The sequence below is a fragment of the Malania oleifera genome, chromosome 13 (assembly GCF_029873635.1).
Source record: "Malania oleifera isolate guangnan ecotype guangnan chromosome 13, ASM2987363v1, whole genome shotgun sequence".
Classification (NCBI taxonomy): Eukaryota; Viridiplantae; Streptophyta; class Magnoliopsida; order Santalales; family Ximeniaceae; genus Malania; species Malania oleifera.
The window spans coordinates 71952020-71967939 of NC_080429.1; the positions used below are offsets into that span (position 1 = coordinate 71952020).

The window sequence follows — 15920 nt, forward strand, 5'->3', positions numbered from 1 at the left end:
ATTTTGATTCTATTTGTGCCCGTAAATTTAGGAACACTTGTGTTTAATTATTGTAGGGCACTTTTAGGAATTAAAGGTGAAACAAAAATGCACAAGGTGAAGTCTTAAATGTCCATGCAATAAAGAATCCCAAATAGGAAAATAAAGCAACATTCAGCCATGCAAACAAAAAGCAACATTCAAATCTCTCTCTCAAAGTGTTTGGTTGTACTACTTTTGTCCATATACATCAACTACATAAACTGGATCCACGCACCCTCAAGTGTGTCTTTATTGGCTATTCACCTACCCAAAAAGGGTACAAATATTATGATCCTGCAAAAAAAAGGGTATTGTTAGTCTTGATGTTACTTTCTTTGAAATTGCTCCTTACTTCCAAAAGTTCTTGCTTTAGGGGGAGACTTTGAGTAGTAAAGAAGCTCAAATTTTGGACTTCAATACCTTTATTATTGAACCTGAGCCAGTCCAAAACACTAGACCTGTCCCAAACACTGAGCGTGTCTTGAAAAGTGCTTCTAATCTGCCAAATATGGAAGAAAACTTGAATTCAGGGGGAGATGCAGGAAAACAATATAACAAGGAGATACTTGTCTACTCAAGAAAGCCAAAATTAAAGGACACAGAGAATCTCATACGTGAGGCACCAAAAGAGTCGGAACCGTTGATAGATCCAAGCAACCATAAGTCTTCATCCACTCTTGATCAGGTAATGTCTTCAAGTAATCTTGAGTCCTCCTTTGATAAACCTGCACAGGCTGATCTCAATTTACCCATTGCTCTCAGAAAACAAACTCGGTCATGTACTCTCCATCCCATTTCCAAATTCATGTCTTACAATACTTTGTCTACGAGGTGTCATGCTTTTACCTCTTATCTTGACAGGATAAAAATTCCAAAGAATAATCAGGAAGCCCTTGAGATCCCTTAATGGAGAAAGGCAGTTATGGAGGAAATGCGGGCCTTGGAAAAAAATGGAACGTGGAATGTGATGAATCTACCGAGAGGGAAGAAACCAGTGGGCTGCAAATGGGTGTTTACTATGAAATACAAAGCTGATGGGATAGTGGAATGGTACAAAGCCCGCCTTGTTGCAAAAAGGTTTACTCAAACCTATGACATTGACTACACAGAGACTTTTGCACCTGTGGCGTTCGAGTTCTCCTAGCATTGGCAGCCAACCTGGATTGGCCACTCTAGCAACATGACATCAAGAATGCTTTTCTGAATGACGAACTAGAAGAAGAAGTCTTCATGACGATACCACCACGATTTTGTAAAAAGGGTGAAAAAAACAAAGTATGCAAACTCAAAAAGTCCCTGTATGGACTCAAACAGCCTCCAAAAGCCTGGTTCGATAGATTTACAAAGGTGATTAGGAGCCAAGGATATTGGAAAGGACAATTAGACCATACTATGTTCTTTCGACAGTCTGAAGATGGGAAGAATACAATTCTGATTGTATATGTCGATATCATCCTAACTGGAGACAACATAGTAGAGATGGAGAGGTTGAAGAAAGTCTTGGCCACTGAGTTTGAGGTAAAAAAATTTGGGACAAATGCAGTATTTTTTGGGAATAGAAGTTGCTAGATCAAAGAAGGGAATCAATATTTCTCAGAGGAAGTATGTCCTAGACCTCCTAACTGAAACCGACACGCTTGGGTGCAACCAAGCGATAGCCCATTGAAGCAGGAAAAAGAAGAGAAGACATCGGAAAACTTGTTGAACGAGAAAGGTATCAGAGATTAGTTGGCAAACTAATTTACTTATCACACACTAGACCCGACATCGCATTTGCAGTATGTGTGGTGAGTCAACACATGCATTACTAAGGGAAAGTCACCTAGAAGCAGTGTACAAGATTCTTAGATATCTCAAGGGATCTGCGGGCAAAGGATTATACTTCAAAAAATTTGAAAGCAAAGAAATAGAAGTCTTCACAGATGCTGATTGGGCAGGATCAACAGAAGAAAGAAGGTCCACTTCCGGGTATTGCACCTTTGTATGGGGAAACTTGGTGACTTGGAGAAGTAAAAAACAGAACGTTGCGGCCATAAGTAGTGCTGAAGCAAAGTTTAGAGCAGTTGCAAGGGATATGTGAAGGACTATGGTTATGGAAACTCTTGGAGGAGTTGCATGTCACGATAAAGTTCCCTATCAAACTTTACTGTGATAACAAAGCAGCCACTAACATCTCTCTCAATCCCGTCCAGCATGACAGGACCAAACATTTAGTAGTGGATAGACACTTTATCAAGGACAAGGTTGAAGAAGGAACCATTTGCATGACTTATGTTCCTACCAAAAAACAAACAGTCGACATCTTCACCAAAGTACTACCTAGACAAAGTTTTGATGATTTCACATACAAGTTGGATATGGTCAACATTTATGATCCAACTTGAGGGGGAGTGTAGAAATCCTAAGGACTATTAGAAATCTCGAGAATAATGGGTCAATGATACTAGAGATTGTATAGGGATTTCTAGCCTAATACTTGGGCAGATTTCATGCTCCTATTTTAGGCAATTATTTCCTTCTTGATATACAGGTTGTATTATTTATAGAGAGTTGTGATTGTACAAAATTAATTCAAGAAATACAAAAATCATTCATTCTGATTACACATAGCTTGCATGTGCGTACATTGAATTGCTATTATGTGAAATAGCTGGCACCATGTGTTGTTTGTGGCCGTGATATTGTGATTTGAGCAAGTAGGGATTGTGTCTCCCTTGGGTGAAAGGCCCTAAACCTTAAGAGGTGACTGGCCAAGCTAAAAATTGGCATTGTTTAAGATGCAAGCTATATGAATGCTAAAATGCATGTAGGCACTTGGTTGTGACAACACCTCCATGTTGAAAAAATTGCTGAAATGCAAGCTATTTAAATGTTTTGTGATGTTAATTTTAGATGAAGAGATTGCACAAAATGAAGATTTATTCATGCATATTGTGTAGAATAGTGTGTTCAATCACCATATGATTATGCATGCATATATAGAATCATATCTTAACGTATTGAAATCTTTATTTGAATAAGGGGAAATCAAGATTGTCTACTGAGCTCGTAGTTGCTCAACCTACTCAACAATTTCAGATTCGAACTGAAGGAGAACCTCACTCGTTAAGTTTTCCAAGAGAGTGCCATTTTGACATGCACTACAAGTTGGTAGGAAGATACTAGAGATACTAAGCAAGTATTTTGTTGGTGGATATGTGTTTAATCTAGGAAGTGTGAAAATCCTATATATAAAGTATTGGCTAATGTAAAGAGCATGTCAATGAAATAAAGCTTTTTTTTTTCGGTCGCTTTATGAAATATATGTATGCATCTTGTGTTTCAACAAATATTCACTATTAATTGGCTTTTAAATTGCTTTCATATGATGATTTTGCAAAAAAAATTATTGTCTAAGCCTAGTGGCTCCATCAAATTTTTTATGGAGTCAGAGCTGGTCACGTGCCAAAAATAGGGATATGACAATTGGTCTATTTCCATCCTCCTTAGAAAACAAATTATAATAAAAATCCGTGCACTACTATTCAAGATAATTCCACCCTCCCCCCAAAAAAAAATCCACTCTGGCTTCTTGATCAAAATTTTTCTTATTTTCCCACTTGCTGTCCTATGAAAAAGTCTAGAATTACAATCCCCATCTCTTACCCATTTAAACTTCACCTTCTACCTTAAATTTCTCATTTCCTAAAAAATATCCTCTTCCAATTAGTTCTTTAAGGAGTCTTTTAGGATATATTCGACTTGATCCATCAATTATTATGATCAGTTGGAAAGATCAAAGATGATTAAGCAAATCCACTCATTATATGAATTTTCAACCTATTATTTGCTTAAATATGTATTATTTTGCTGGTTTAAACAAAAGCTTGCTTGAATTGGTTATGCCATCCAACTCAAGCATCACACTTTGACTTAAAATGATCCTTGGAACTAATTTCAGTTCTTGGAAGCAAATGCATTGGAGGAACCGAGCTTAATGTTTCAAATTCCAGCGCTGTATTTAATTTCTTTGTCTCTTGAGAATTTACTTCTTGGAGCTGGCTGTTCGAATGAAAACTTTCTACATTGTCTATATATACAAATCTGTTCATGCATGAAGAAATTATCAAAGCAAAAAGAGTGCGAAAACTTATTGCTGCTAGAAATCAAACGTGAAAATAGCTCAACCTTGCTAATATTCACTGAGAGATCTGTCAATTCGATTGAATACCTCTCTGTGAGAGGGTTCTCGTATTATATAGAAAATAGCAAAGCAACGTAAGTTACAGGGCTAAAAATCAGCAATTACAGCCATCTAGGAGACTAATTAAGGCAATTACAATCAGCCTATTAATTACAGAATATTAACTACAATCAGCCTACAAATCACAGAATATCTATAGCAATAATATAAAATCATGTCATAATTAGAGATACTAATTATGGCACCGTATCTGACTGACATCTCCCCACAAATTGATGCTGGCCGATCAAGAAGCATCAATTTGCCCACAAGGCACTGATGGTGCTGTCGTGTCATAGCCTTCGTGAAGACGTCAGCTATCTGGAGGTGAGTAGAAACATAAGGCAAAGATATAATCCGAGTGTCCAAGGCTTCTCGAATAGAATGACAGTCTACTTCAATGTGCTTTGTACACTCATGATAAATAGGATTAGCAGCTATTTGAATGACACTAGTATTATCAGCATGAAGAGGAGTAGAATCAAATTGAGAAAAACCAAGCTCAGCCAGAAGCCCATGAAGCCAGACAATCTCAGAACATGCAGCAGACATTGCCCGATATTCGGATTCAGCATAGGATTTAGACGAGCTTGTTTCTTACTTTTCCAAGAGATCAAGGAATCACCAAGAAACATGCACCAACCCGTGACAAACCATCGAGTATCAGGACATCTGGCCCAATCCGCATCTCTATAAGCGACAAGGCGAAGCAGAGAGCTAGTTGGAAAGAACAGCCCATAGCCAGGTGACCCCCAAAGATGTTGAATAATACAGCGAACAACTACTAAATGAAGGTGGTGGGGAGTTTGCATAAACTGACTAACCTTCTGGACAACGAAGGAAATATTAGGCCGAGTAATGGTCAAATAGTTCAAGCTCACTACCAAATGTCTTAACACAGTGGGATCAGATTGAAGATCACCCTCCTCACTTCAATATTTCACATTGACCTCCATAGGAGTATCCACTGAAGGCGAATCCTGAAGGCCGGCTAGCCCAATCAAATCCTGGGTATATTTGCATTGATTCAAGAACAAACTTGAAGAATCCGTGTGCACTTCCAAACCAAAAAAATACGTAAGAGGACCAAGATCTTTCATATGAAAAGAAGCCTAAAGATTCTACTTAAGATGATCAATCAAGTTGGAGTCGGTGCCAGTAATGACAATATCATCCACATATACAAGTAAGAGAAAGAGACCAGTCGGAGTCTTGCACAGAAACAAAGAAGAGTCATATTGGCTTTGAACAAAGGAGAGACGAAGCAAAGTAGACCTGAATTTTTCAAACCACACTCGGGGAGCCTGTTTTAAGCCATAGAAAGATTGCTATAACTTACATACCGCAGAAGATGGAGAAGAAAACAAACCCAGAGGACGAATCATGTAAATACCTTCTTTGAGATCACCATGAAGAAAAGCACTTTTTTCGTCCATCTGGTGAAGTGGCTAGCCTTGGGAGGCGCCAATCAAAAGAATCGTATGCACTGTAGTCACCTTCGCCACAGGAGCAAATGTCTCCTAATAGTCCACCCCATATTTTTGCCAGCTCCCAAGTGCAACTAAGTGTGCTTTGTACCTATCTAGAGTCCCATCGAAGCGGAGCTTAACTGAGAAAACCCATTTACGACCAATGGCTTTAACAGTAGAGGGGCAAGGAACAATATCCCAAGTATGATTGTCTTGGATAGCCTGAAGTTCCTCATCCATCGCTTTTCACCAACATTCATGTTTAATAGCCTCTGAAAAGCATGTAGGAATGGAAATAGATGATAAAGTAGTGTTAAAAGAAGTGTGGTAATCATCATACCGATCAGGAGGGCGTTATACTTGGGTAGATCGTCGAGGAACAGGCTCAGGAAGCATGGGAGAACTAATTAGACCTATCTCGGATGTCATGTCAATATCAAGAGAAGTCGTCGGGACAGTTTCAGATGAAGGGTTAGTCTCGGGAAGGGTCAGAGTTGGTCGACGTCGAGTATACACAAGTCCAGGTTTGAACCGGTCAGGAAGTGATGACAATTCATCAAAATAAGTTAGAATACTAATCTTAAGCAACGACTCAACATGTGTAGGAAAGAAACATTGATTCTCAAAGAAAACAACATTACGAGATATACGAAATTTATTAGCACAAGAATCATAGCAAACATAACCTTTGTGGGAAATACTATAACCCATAAACACACATTTAACAAATTGAGCAGAGAGTTTGTGACATTCATGATGAGGTAAATGAACAAAGCAAACACATCCAAAAGTATGCAAATTAAGATAGCTAGGATGCTGATGGTGCAAACTGTAATAAGGAGAATCTAAATTCAAGACCTGAGAGGGCAGCCTATTAAGTAAACCGTAGTAGATAATGCCTCAACCCAGAATTTATATGAGATAGATGATTCAAGCAATAAGGTGCGAACAACATCCAAGCGGTGTCAATTCTTTCGTTTCGCCACCCCATTTTGCTGAGGAGTATAAGGACAAGAACGCTGAGAGACAATTCTTTTGTGATGTAAGAAATCATGAAACTCATGGGACATGTACTCTCCACCAGAATCAGACCTCAACATCTTAATACATGTAGAAAATTGGTTCTCAATATATGCGACGAAGTTCTGAAAAACAGATAGGACCTCAAATTTGGCCCAAAGAAAATAAACCCAAGTATACTGACTGAAATCATCTATGAATGTCACAAAATATTTATATCGAGCATAAGAAATTATAGCAGAAATGTCCCACACATCACTATGCACAATATCAAAGCATTTTGCAGCATGACTACCATGAGAAGGAAATGACAGAGTCTTACTCTTACCAAGTTTGCATACAGAACAATCAAATGACTAGTGTTTAGAAACATGTTCTTTATTGCCTAACAAACCAAAATTTAACATACGAGACAACACAACAAAGTTTGGAGGGCCCAAACATTTATGCCATACTTCACTTGGAGTATTAACTGTCATACAAGCCAAAGATAAACTACTAGGAATAGAAAACTGCAGTGGAAAGAGTCTGCCAACTTTAGGCCCCTTTGCGAGTATCTTCCCCGACACTTGATCCTGCACAAGACAACCATCACGATAAAAATGGACATCACAATTTTTCTCAACTAACTAGCCAACCGAAATAAGATTATTAGACAATCCAAAAGATACATAAACATCTTTGAATGAAGGATTGATATCTCCTATTTCATTAATAGCTAAATGACTCCCATTAGCTAGCTGAATTTGCGACGAACCATGATATGGACGAACATTGCACAATGCATCAGATGATTTGGTCTTATGATTGGATGCAGTAGAATCAATAAGCCAAGACTTATGCAAAGTATTACCTTGAAGCCCCAAGGTGGAAAAAGCTGACATAATCATTTGTTGGACCATTTCAAGGGTAAGACTAGAGGATCCAGCGGCAGACAAAGAAGCCGAGGACATCCTAGGAGCAGAATAAGTGTTCACTGTAGCTCGATAAGTAGAGGCATGACGATTTGGAGGCCGAGTGGGGCATTCTCTAATAAAGTGGCCTTGTTTCTTACAATATTTGCACACTTTCTTTGCACAGTTGGCAGCAATATGGCCATACTCCTTGCAGCCGAAACACTAGACCTTGCACATATCCTTACCCTTCCCTCTCCTGTAGGAATCATAGGCAACAGGATTTAGGTTAGCATCCTGAACTCAGCCTGTGTGAGAAGGTGCTGCTCCTCGCGAAGTAATTCTTCAAACCAAACATCCAAAGATGGTGAAGGATCTCAGTCCATTAAATTTGAGTGAGTAGCCTCAAACTCAGGGCGCAATTTCATCAACAATTGATCTCTCTTGCTCTGCTCATGAACAGCTTGAACAACAGAGATAGATGCAGCAAGTACCTTAGCATAAACCACATCAGAAAAATTTCCCCATAAATTCTAAAAACCAGAAAAATACTCCTGAATGGAGAGATTGCCTTGAGTGTAACTAGCTATCTCATATTCCAATTGAAATCGACGTACTGTATTATCTTTGGTGATAAACCTTCAGCAAGTACTCCCACATAGTCTTCGAAGTCTTATAGGCCCTTAAATTGAGCACAATAAGAGGATCAATCGACCCTAAAATCCAGGACATCACACGTGCATCTTTGACCTTCCACTTGGCCAACTCCATAGGCTCCGTAGGAGCTGGATCACTACCATCAATCTAGCCCCACAATTTTTTCGTCATAACAAATAAATGAAACTGGAATTCCCAGGCAAAGTAATTTTTTCTAGTACAATGCGCACCAAAGGAACCACTAGAAGACATGATGAAACCCAACAAAAAATTGAATCACAAAAAATAAAACCCGATTCACATGTCAACAGCCTTCAGTGGCAAACCTCCAGAAACTCTCCTCCACGCTCACCGCACCAACACAGAACAAAATCACCGAACCAGAGAATGTCGACCGCACCAGAAACACACCACAGATCAACACCACCAAAGATTTTGAAGCAAGCATAATCAACCGCCCAATCCCAACCCTTCAGAAACTATCGAATAGCAGTTTTGTTGTTTTTTGTCCCACATTGGTAGAATAGTTCCACATTGGTATAAAAAGTTGTTTTGAATTTTTATATTATTTGTCACACATTGGTGAGAAGTGTTTTTTGGACTTGAGGTTGAAGCTATATAAAGAGCTCAACTCTCCAATTATAAAATACACCTCAAAGTTGTACTTTGTCACGAAGTAGTGGATTGATCGTCAACGCCCGAGGACGTAGGTAATTTTGTACCGAATCTCATTAAATTCTTGTCTTGTTCTTTTTACTATCTTTCATTATTAGTTTCTGCATTTGCTTTAGTTCTTTATATTTTCAATAGCACTAGTTGTAGTATTGGTGTTTGGCACAAGTGGGGTGCCCAGCACAACAATTGGTATTAGAGCTAGGTTGAATAGTGTCGATATGGAGGTGTTCCTCTATTAGAATCCTTGATTCCACGTTTGATGCCTAAGAAAGACCTTGTTTAAGCGAGTGATCAGAGACCATTGCGGCTCAGTCGCTACCTGGAGGTCAGTATGGTCAAAGTGGAATTTCATAGGATAAAACAGAATAGACACAATTGGTACGTACTATTCTTCCTAGGCCTTTTGCTTTGTTGGTTGCTATTGAATATATAGAAGATGGCAGAAACTAGTGCATTAGTAAAAGAAACTCTGTCCACACGAACTCCAACCCTTTCGACTTCAACATCATTGTCAAAGACGATAGCTAATGCTCGGTTTGAGGTGGAGAAATTTGATGGTACCAATAATTTTGGTATGTGGCAATGTGAGGTGATGGACATCCTATATCAATAAGAATTGGATATTGCTTTGGATGATAAACCAGTGGATATAGGTGACAGAGATTGGGAAAAGATCAATCATCAGGCATGGTATTAAATTTCCACGAAACTGTGGAAATTTCCATCGAAATTTCCGATTTCCATCACCCTCGAAATCGAAATGGTAGTCGATTTTCATCTTGCATAATTTTCATCGAAATCTCAACGAATCATCCGAAATTTATCGAAACCTCGAATTTTAGTGAAATTTGTTGAAATTTATCGAAACCTCAAGAGTGAAGTGAAAATTTTCTTCTAATTTATTTTATTGAAACAAAAGGTTATCACAAGTGCTTTTGAAATTATATGAAAAAATAAACTTATAGTAATATTTTATTTAACCATTCATGTCTAAATTATCAATATTTGTATAATAAATAATATTAAAATGATTTATGAATTTCATTTGCATTAACTGAATATGTTTAATGTACATTATCTTACAAACATGTTTGATACACATACTATTTTACAACTTTTCCACCTCATACAGAACATAGATGTATTTAATTTGTAATATATTAGTCTTAAAACTTATATTTTTATGTTGGTTAACCATTTCTAAAGTTTCACAAAGAATTTCATGCTTTACTACTAGTTTCCGTTATTTTTTCAAATCAAAATCGAAATCAAAATTTCCATCGAAATTTTCATACTTTTGGAGCTTTGAAATTTGAGTCGAAATCGAAATTTAAGACCTCGTCGTCAGACATATGGTATGATTCGTTTGTGTCACGCTAAAAATCAAAATTATTGTGTTATGAGGGAGACATCTGCAAAGAAATTGTGGAAGACATTGGAAGATACATTTATGACCAATAGTCTGGAAAATCGGCTCTATTTGAAAAAGAAATTGTTTCACTTCCAGTATCAACTAGGTAATTCGATTAATGACCACATAAATGCTTTCAATAAATTTTTTTCCGATTTGTTAAATTTTGATGAAAAGGTTTAAGATAAGGATAAAGTCATATTGTTACTGAACTCTCTCCCTGATGATTATGAACATCTGACCACCACTTTATTGTATAGGAAAGATAAAGTTACTTTTGATGCTGTTTGTACTGCATTGATTAGTACTGAATACAGAAAGAAGGATCAGAGGGTCCATAAGGAAACAGCAGAAGCACTAACAATAAGGGGACACTCTCAGAGTCGTAAGCCTAGAAGGAGGAGTAAATCTCATGGGAGGAGTAAATCTCATAGAAGACCTGCTAAAGATGAATGCACCTTCTGTCATGAGAGAGGGCATTGGAAGAAAGATTACCCTAAATTACAACAGAAGAATAAGGGCAAAGCACATTCTAATGTCAATATTGCCAATGACGATGGAAGTAAGTCAGATTTTTCTTTTTTTGGAACATCTTTGTCACATTATTTTGGTGAGTGGATTTTGGATTCAGGTTGTTCCTATCACATGTGTCCCAATAGGGAATGGTTTTCTAATTTTGAAGAATTAGATGGTGGAGTTGTTTTTATGGGAAATGATAATACCTGTAAAACAACTGGAATAGGATCAACATAGTTGAAATGTCAAGATGGAACTATTAAAACCTTGACTGATGTTAGGTATGTTCCAAACCTAAAGAAAAATCTGATTTCATTGAGTGCCTTAGAGTCTAAAGGGTTCATTATCACTTTGAAAGATGGAACCTTAAATTTTAAATCAAGTGCGTTGGTGGTGATGAAAGGAATAAAGAAAAATAACTTGTATTATTTACAAGGGAGTACAATTATTGGCTCAACAGCTGTTGTTTCTGATAAAAATGCAAGTTCAGATACAACCAGGTTATGGCATATGCGATTAGCACATGCAAGAGAAAAATCTTTGCAACAATTAGCTAAGCGAGGTTTGTTAAAGGGTGCAAAGGTGTACAAATTTGACTTTTGTGAGCATTGCATTCTAGGAAAAAAGACTAGAGTGAAATTTGGCACTGCAATCCACAAAACTGAAGGTATTTTAGACTACATCCATACAAATGTATGGGGCCCACAAAAACGTCTTCATTGGGTGGTATGCATTATTTTGTCACTTTTGTTGATGATTTTTCCAGAAGAGTTTGGGTGTATTCTATGAAGCATAAAAATGAAGTGTGATATTTTCCTTAAGTGGAAAAAATTAGTTGAAACTCAAACTGGCAAAAAGATTAAACGGCTCAGATCAAATAATGGTGGTAAATACAAGAGTGACTCGTTTATGAAGGTATGTCAGGATGAAGGTATTGCTCGACACTTCACAGTTAGAGTCGGATATACCTTCATAAATGGGTCACTCGTGTATTCATCACCATTATCTGATCTGAGCCGTTTAATCTTTCTGCCAGTTTGAGTTTCAATTAATTTTTTCCACTTAAGGAAAATATCACACGATTCATTTTTATGCTTCATAGAATACACCCAAACTCTTTTGGAAAAATCATCAACAAAAGTGAAAAAATAATGCATACCACCCAATGAAGCCGTTTTTGTGGGCCCCCATACATCTATATGTATGTAGTCTAAAATACCTTCAGTTTTGTGGATAGCAGTGTCAAATTTCACTCTAGTCTATTTTCCCAGAATGCAATGCTCACAAAATTCAAGTTTGCACACCCTTGCACCTTTTAACAAACCTCGCTTAGCTAATTGTTGTAAATATTTTTTTCCTGCATGTTCTAATCGCATATGTCATAACCTGGTTGTATCTAAACTTGCATTTTTATCAGAAACAACAGCTGCTGAGCCAATAATTGTACTACCTTGTAAATAATACAAGTTATTTTTCTTTATTTCTTTCATCACCACCAACGCACCTGATTTAAACTTTAAGGTTTCATCTTTCAAAGTGATAATAAACCCTTTAGATTCTAAGGCACCCAATGAAATCAGATTTTTCTTTAGGCTAGGAACATACCTAACATCATTCAAGGTTTTAATAGTTCCATCTTGACATTTCAACTGTATTGATCATATTCAGTTGTTTTACAGGTATTATCATTTCCCATAAAAACAACTCCACCATTTAATTCTTCAAAATTAGAAAATCATTCTCTATTGGGACACATGTGATAGGAACAACCAGAATCCAAAATCCACTCACCAAAATAATGTGACAAAGATGTTCCAACAAGAGAAAAATCTAACTCACTTCTATCATCATTGGCAACATTGACATAAGAATGTACTTTGTCCTTATTCTTCTGCTGTAATTTAGGGCAATCTTTCTTCCAATGCCCTCTCTCACGACAAAAGGCGCATTCATCTTTAGCAAGTCTCCCATGAGATTTACTTCTCCTTCCAGGCTTACGACTCTGAGAACGTCCCCTTATTGTTAGTACTTCTACTGTTTCCATATGGACCCTCAGATCCTTCTTTCTGTGTTCAGTACTAATCAATGTAGCACAAACAACATCAAAAGTAACTTTATCTTTCCTATACAATAAAGTGGTGGTCAGATGTTCATAATCATCAAGGGAGAGTTCAGTAACTATATGGCTATATCCTCATCTTTAACCTTTTCATCCAAATTTAACAAATCGACCAAAATTTTATTGAAAGCATTTATGTGGTCATTAATCGAAATACCTGGTTGATACTAAGAGCGAAACTATTTCTTTTTCAAATAGAGCCAATTTCCAGACTCTTGGTCATAAATGTATCTTCCAATGTCTTCCACAATTTCTTTGCAAATGTCTCCCTCATAACACAATATTTCTGATTTTTAGTGAGACACAGACGAATCGTACCACATGCCTGACAATTGATCTTTTCCCAATCTATGTCACCCATATCCACTGGTTTATCATCCACAACAATATCCAATTTTTATTGATATAGGATGTCCATCACCTCACATTGCCACATACCAAAATTACTAGTACCATCAAATTTCTCCACCTCAAACCAAGCATAGCTATCGTCTTTGACGATGATGTCGAAGCCGAAAGGGTTGGAGTTCGTGTGAACAAAGTTTCTTCTTCTACTGCACTAGTTTCTATCATCTTCTACATATTCAATAGCAACCAACAAAGCAAAAGGCCTAGGATGAATAGTACATACCAACTGTGTATACACTATTTTATCCTATGAAATTCCATTTTGATCAGACCGACCTCTAGGGAGCGACTGGGCCGCAATGGTTTCTGAGCACTTGCTTAAAGAAGACCTTTCTTAGGCACAAAACGTGGAATCAAAGATCCTAACAGAGGAACACCTCTGTATCGACACTATTCAACCTAGCTCTGATACCAATTGTTGTGCCGGGCACCCCACTTGTGCCAAACACCAATACTACAACTAATGCTATTGAAAATATAAAGAACTAAAGCAAATGCAGAAACTAATAATAAAAGACAGTAAAAAGAACAAGACAAGAATTTAACGAGGTTCGGTACAAAATAACCTACATCCTCGGGCGCTGATGATCAATCCACTACTTCTTGACAAAATATAACTTTGAGGTGTGTTTTACAAATGGAGAGTTGAGCTCTTTATATAGCTTCAACCTCAAGTCCAAAAAACACTTCTCACCAATGTGGGACAAACGAAGAAAATATTCAAAACAACTTTTTCTACCAATGTGAGACAAAAAACAACATGATAAAGCACTGCAAATTAGCGAATTCCCATTTTACCTTCCTAGCCTTGATTTTACCGCCATCCAAACAGGCTTCCTTTCCCTCCAAATCAACAAGTCACATACCCTTCTTATTCACCACGAGTTGAAAATGAGAAATAAAAGTAGGAGAGTAACCAACTCATTCTGCTCATTCTTTTCTTCCCTCTCATTCTCTTTATTATTCCCCGAACCAATATTTCCCTCCAAGTCATACTTAGGAGAGGGAGACTGCAAAGACGGCACACCCAATACATCTGAATAATCTGATCCAAAGCCAAGGCACAAACCTCATATATAAGTAGCCCTAATCCAAATCGCCCTTCTTGCCTGACACATCTCCCCATTTCTTCTTCTCGGTAGGCGTTTCCTTACTAAACTTCTCTTTTTTATCTATTTTCAACCCATTGCAGTTCTCGGTGTAAAAATTTTCAATACTACATCTTTTCAGGAATTTAATTGGCTTCTCAGCAGCCCTGGAAATCCCCTCAATGGAACCATCCCTCTTATCCTTACTCTTACGCTTCCAACTAATGTAAACCTTCAATTTTGTTGATCCATTGACCACCTCAGGCTGTTTCATCCCATCCAGCCTCCCCTTATCATTGCTGGAATTTGTACCATTTGGGTTCCTAATATGAACAACCATACCATTATCTAACGTGTGGTCCGTGTGGGCTTCCCAACAACCATCATCCTTAGAAACCCCTTTAGTAAGTTCAACACTCTTCAATCCTTCCCTTCTTCCCCCAGCGCTCAACCTTTTGGAAAAAGGTTCATATAGTTCTTTCCCGTTTACCATCCCAATTGGAAAAGAAATTCAGCAATGCTGTTTCTCCATCCCCTTTTCACTTCAGGCAAGGCTGCTTCTGCTGTGTTCAATTGTTTCAACACCCACTGCCACAAAATTCTCTCCCATGTTTCCAGTCTTTTGAAGGAAGAATTGAGTTTGAGGAAGATTAATTTGTACGCCCTCTTCAAAAATACTGTGCTTTCCTGAAGTTGGATGGACATGGGTGATGGGCCTGAGAAGAAGAGGCTGTCCCGTTGCATCCCAAATAATCCCCTAATGTATTAGAAAGCCCACAGGCCCATAAGACTTCCTTAGAAAGGCCTTTGACAAAAGAATGTACAACTAGGAGAATAAGACATCTCCTTAGCAAAGTCTGGAAAAAATTGAGACAAAAAACAGAGAAAAAAACTGAAAAAAAAAAAAAGAACAAATAAAAACAAGCACATTCTGACAGTCCAACAAATAACACCAATCACACTGAATATCCAAAAAGCTTACCCCCTTAAAATTCCCATGCTCCATGCACCAAAGAGAAGCCAAATAATGGATCTTCTCCCAAACCAACAAATGCGACAACTTCTTCCTTGAAAAAATACGCACACTGAGCTCCATCCACAGCCCTCAAAATACAGCAAAGAAAGCACATCTTCCAGAGCACTGCCTTTCCCTTTTTCCTGTCAAAACGACAAAAGAAACCGCCAAAAAGTCCTCCACTGCCTCTGAACACACCCAAATTCACCGAAAAACCAATAACTTGTTCCATACCCTCCAAGAAAAATCACAATGTATAAAAAGATGCAATGCAGATTCTGAAAAGTTAAAACAAAGCACACAAACATCTGGAGAGACAGATCCTTCAAAGGTCTCCTGATCTGCAACAAGTTATTGGTCTATCAAGAGCAACCAACTAGATAAAAGCCTTGATTTTAGAGTGGAC

At 37.7% G+C, this 15920-nt stretch overlaps 1 protein-coding gene across 2 annotated transcripts in view; it reads right to left on the reverse strand.

Annotated features, from left to right (window-relative positions):
- Window positions 1–15920, reverse strand: part of LOC131145463 (zinc finger protein BRUTUS) — a 128608-nt gene that overhangs the window by 72654 nt on the left and 40034 nt on the right. The window lies entirely within an intron of this gene.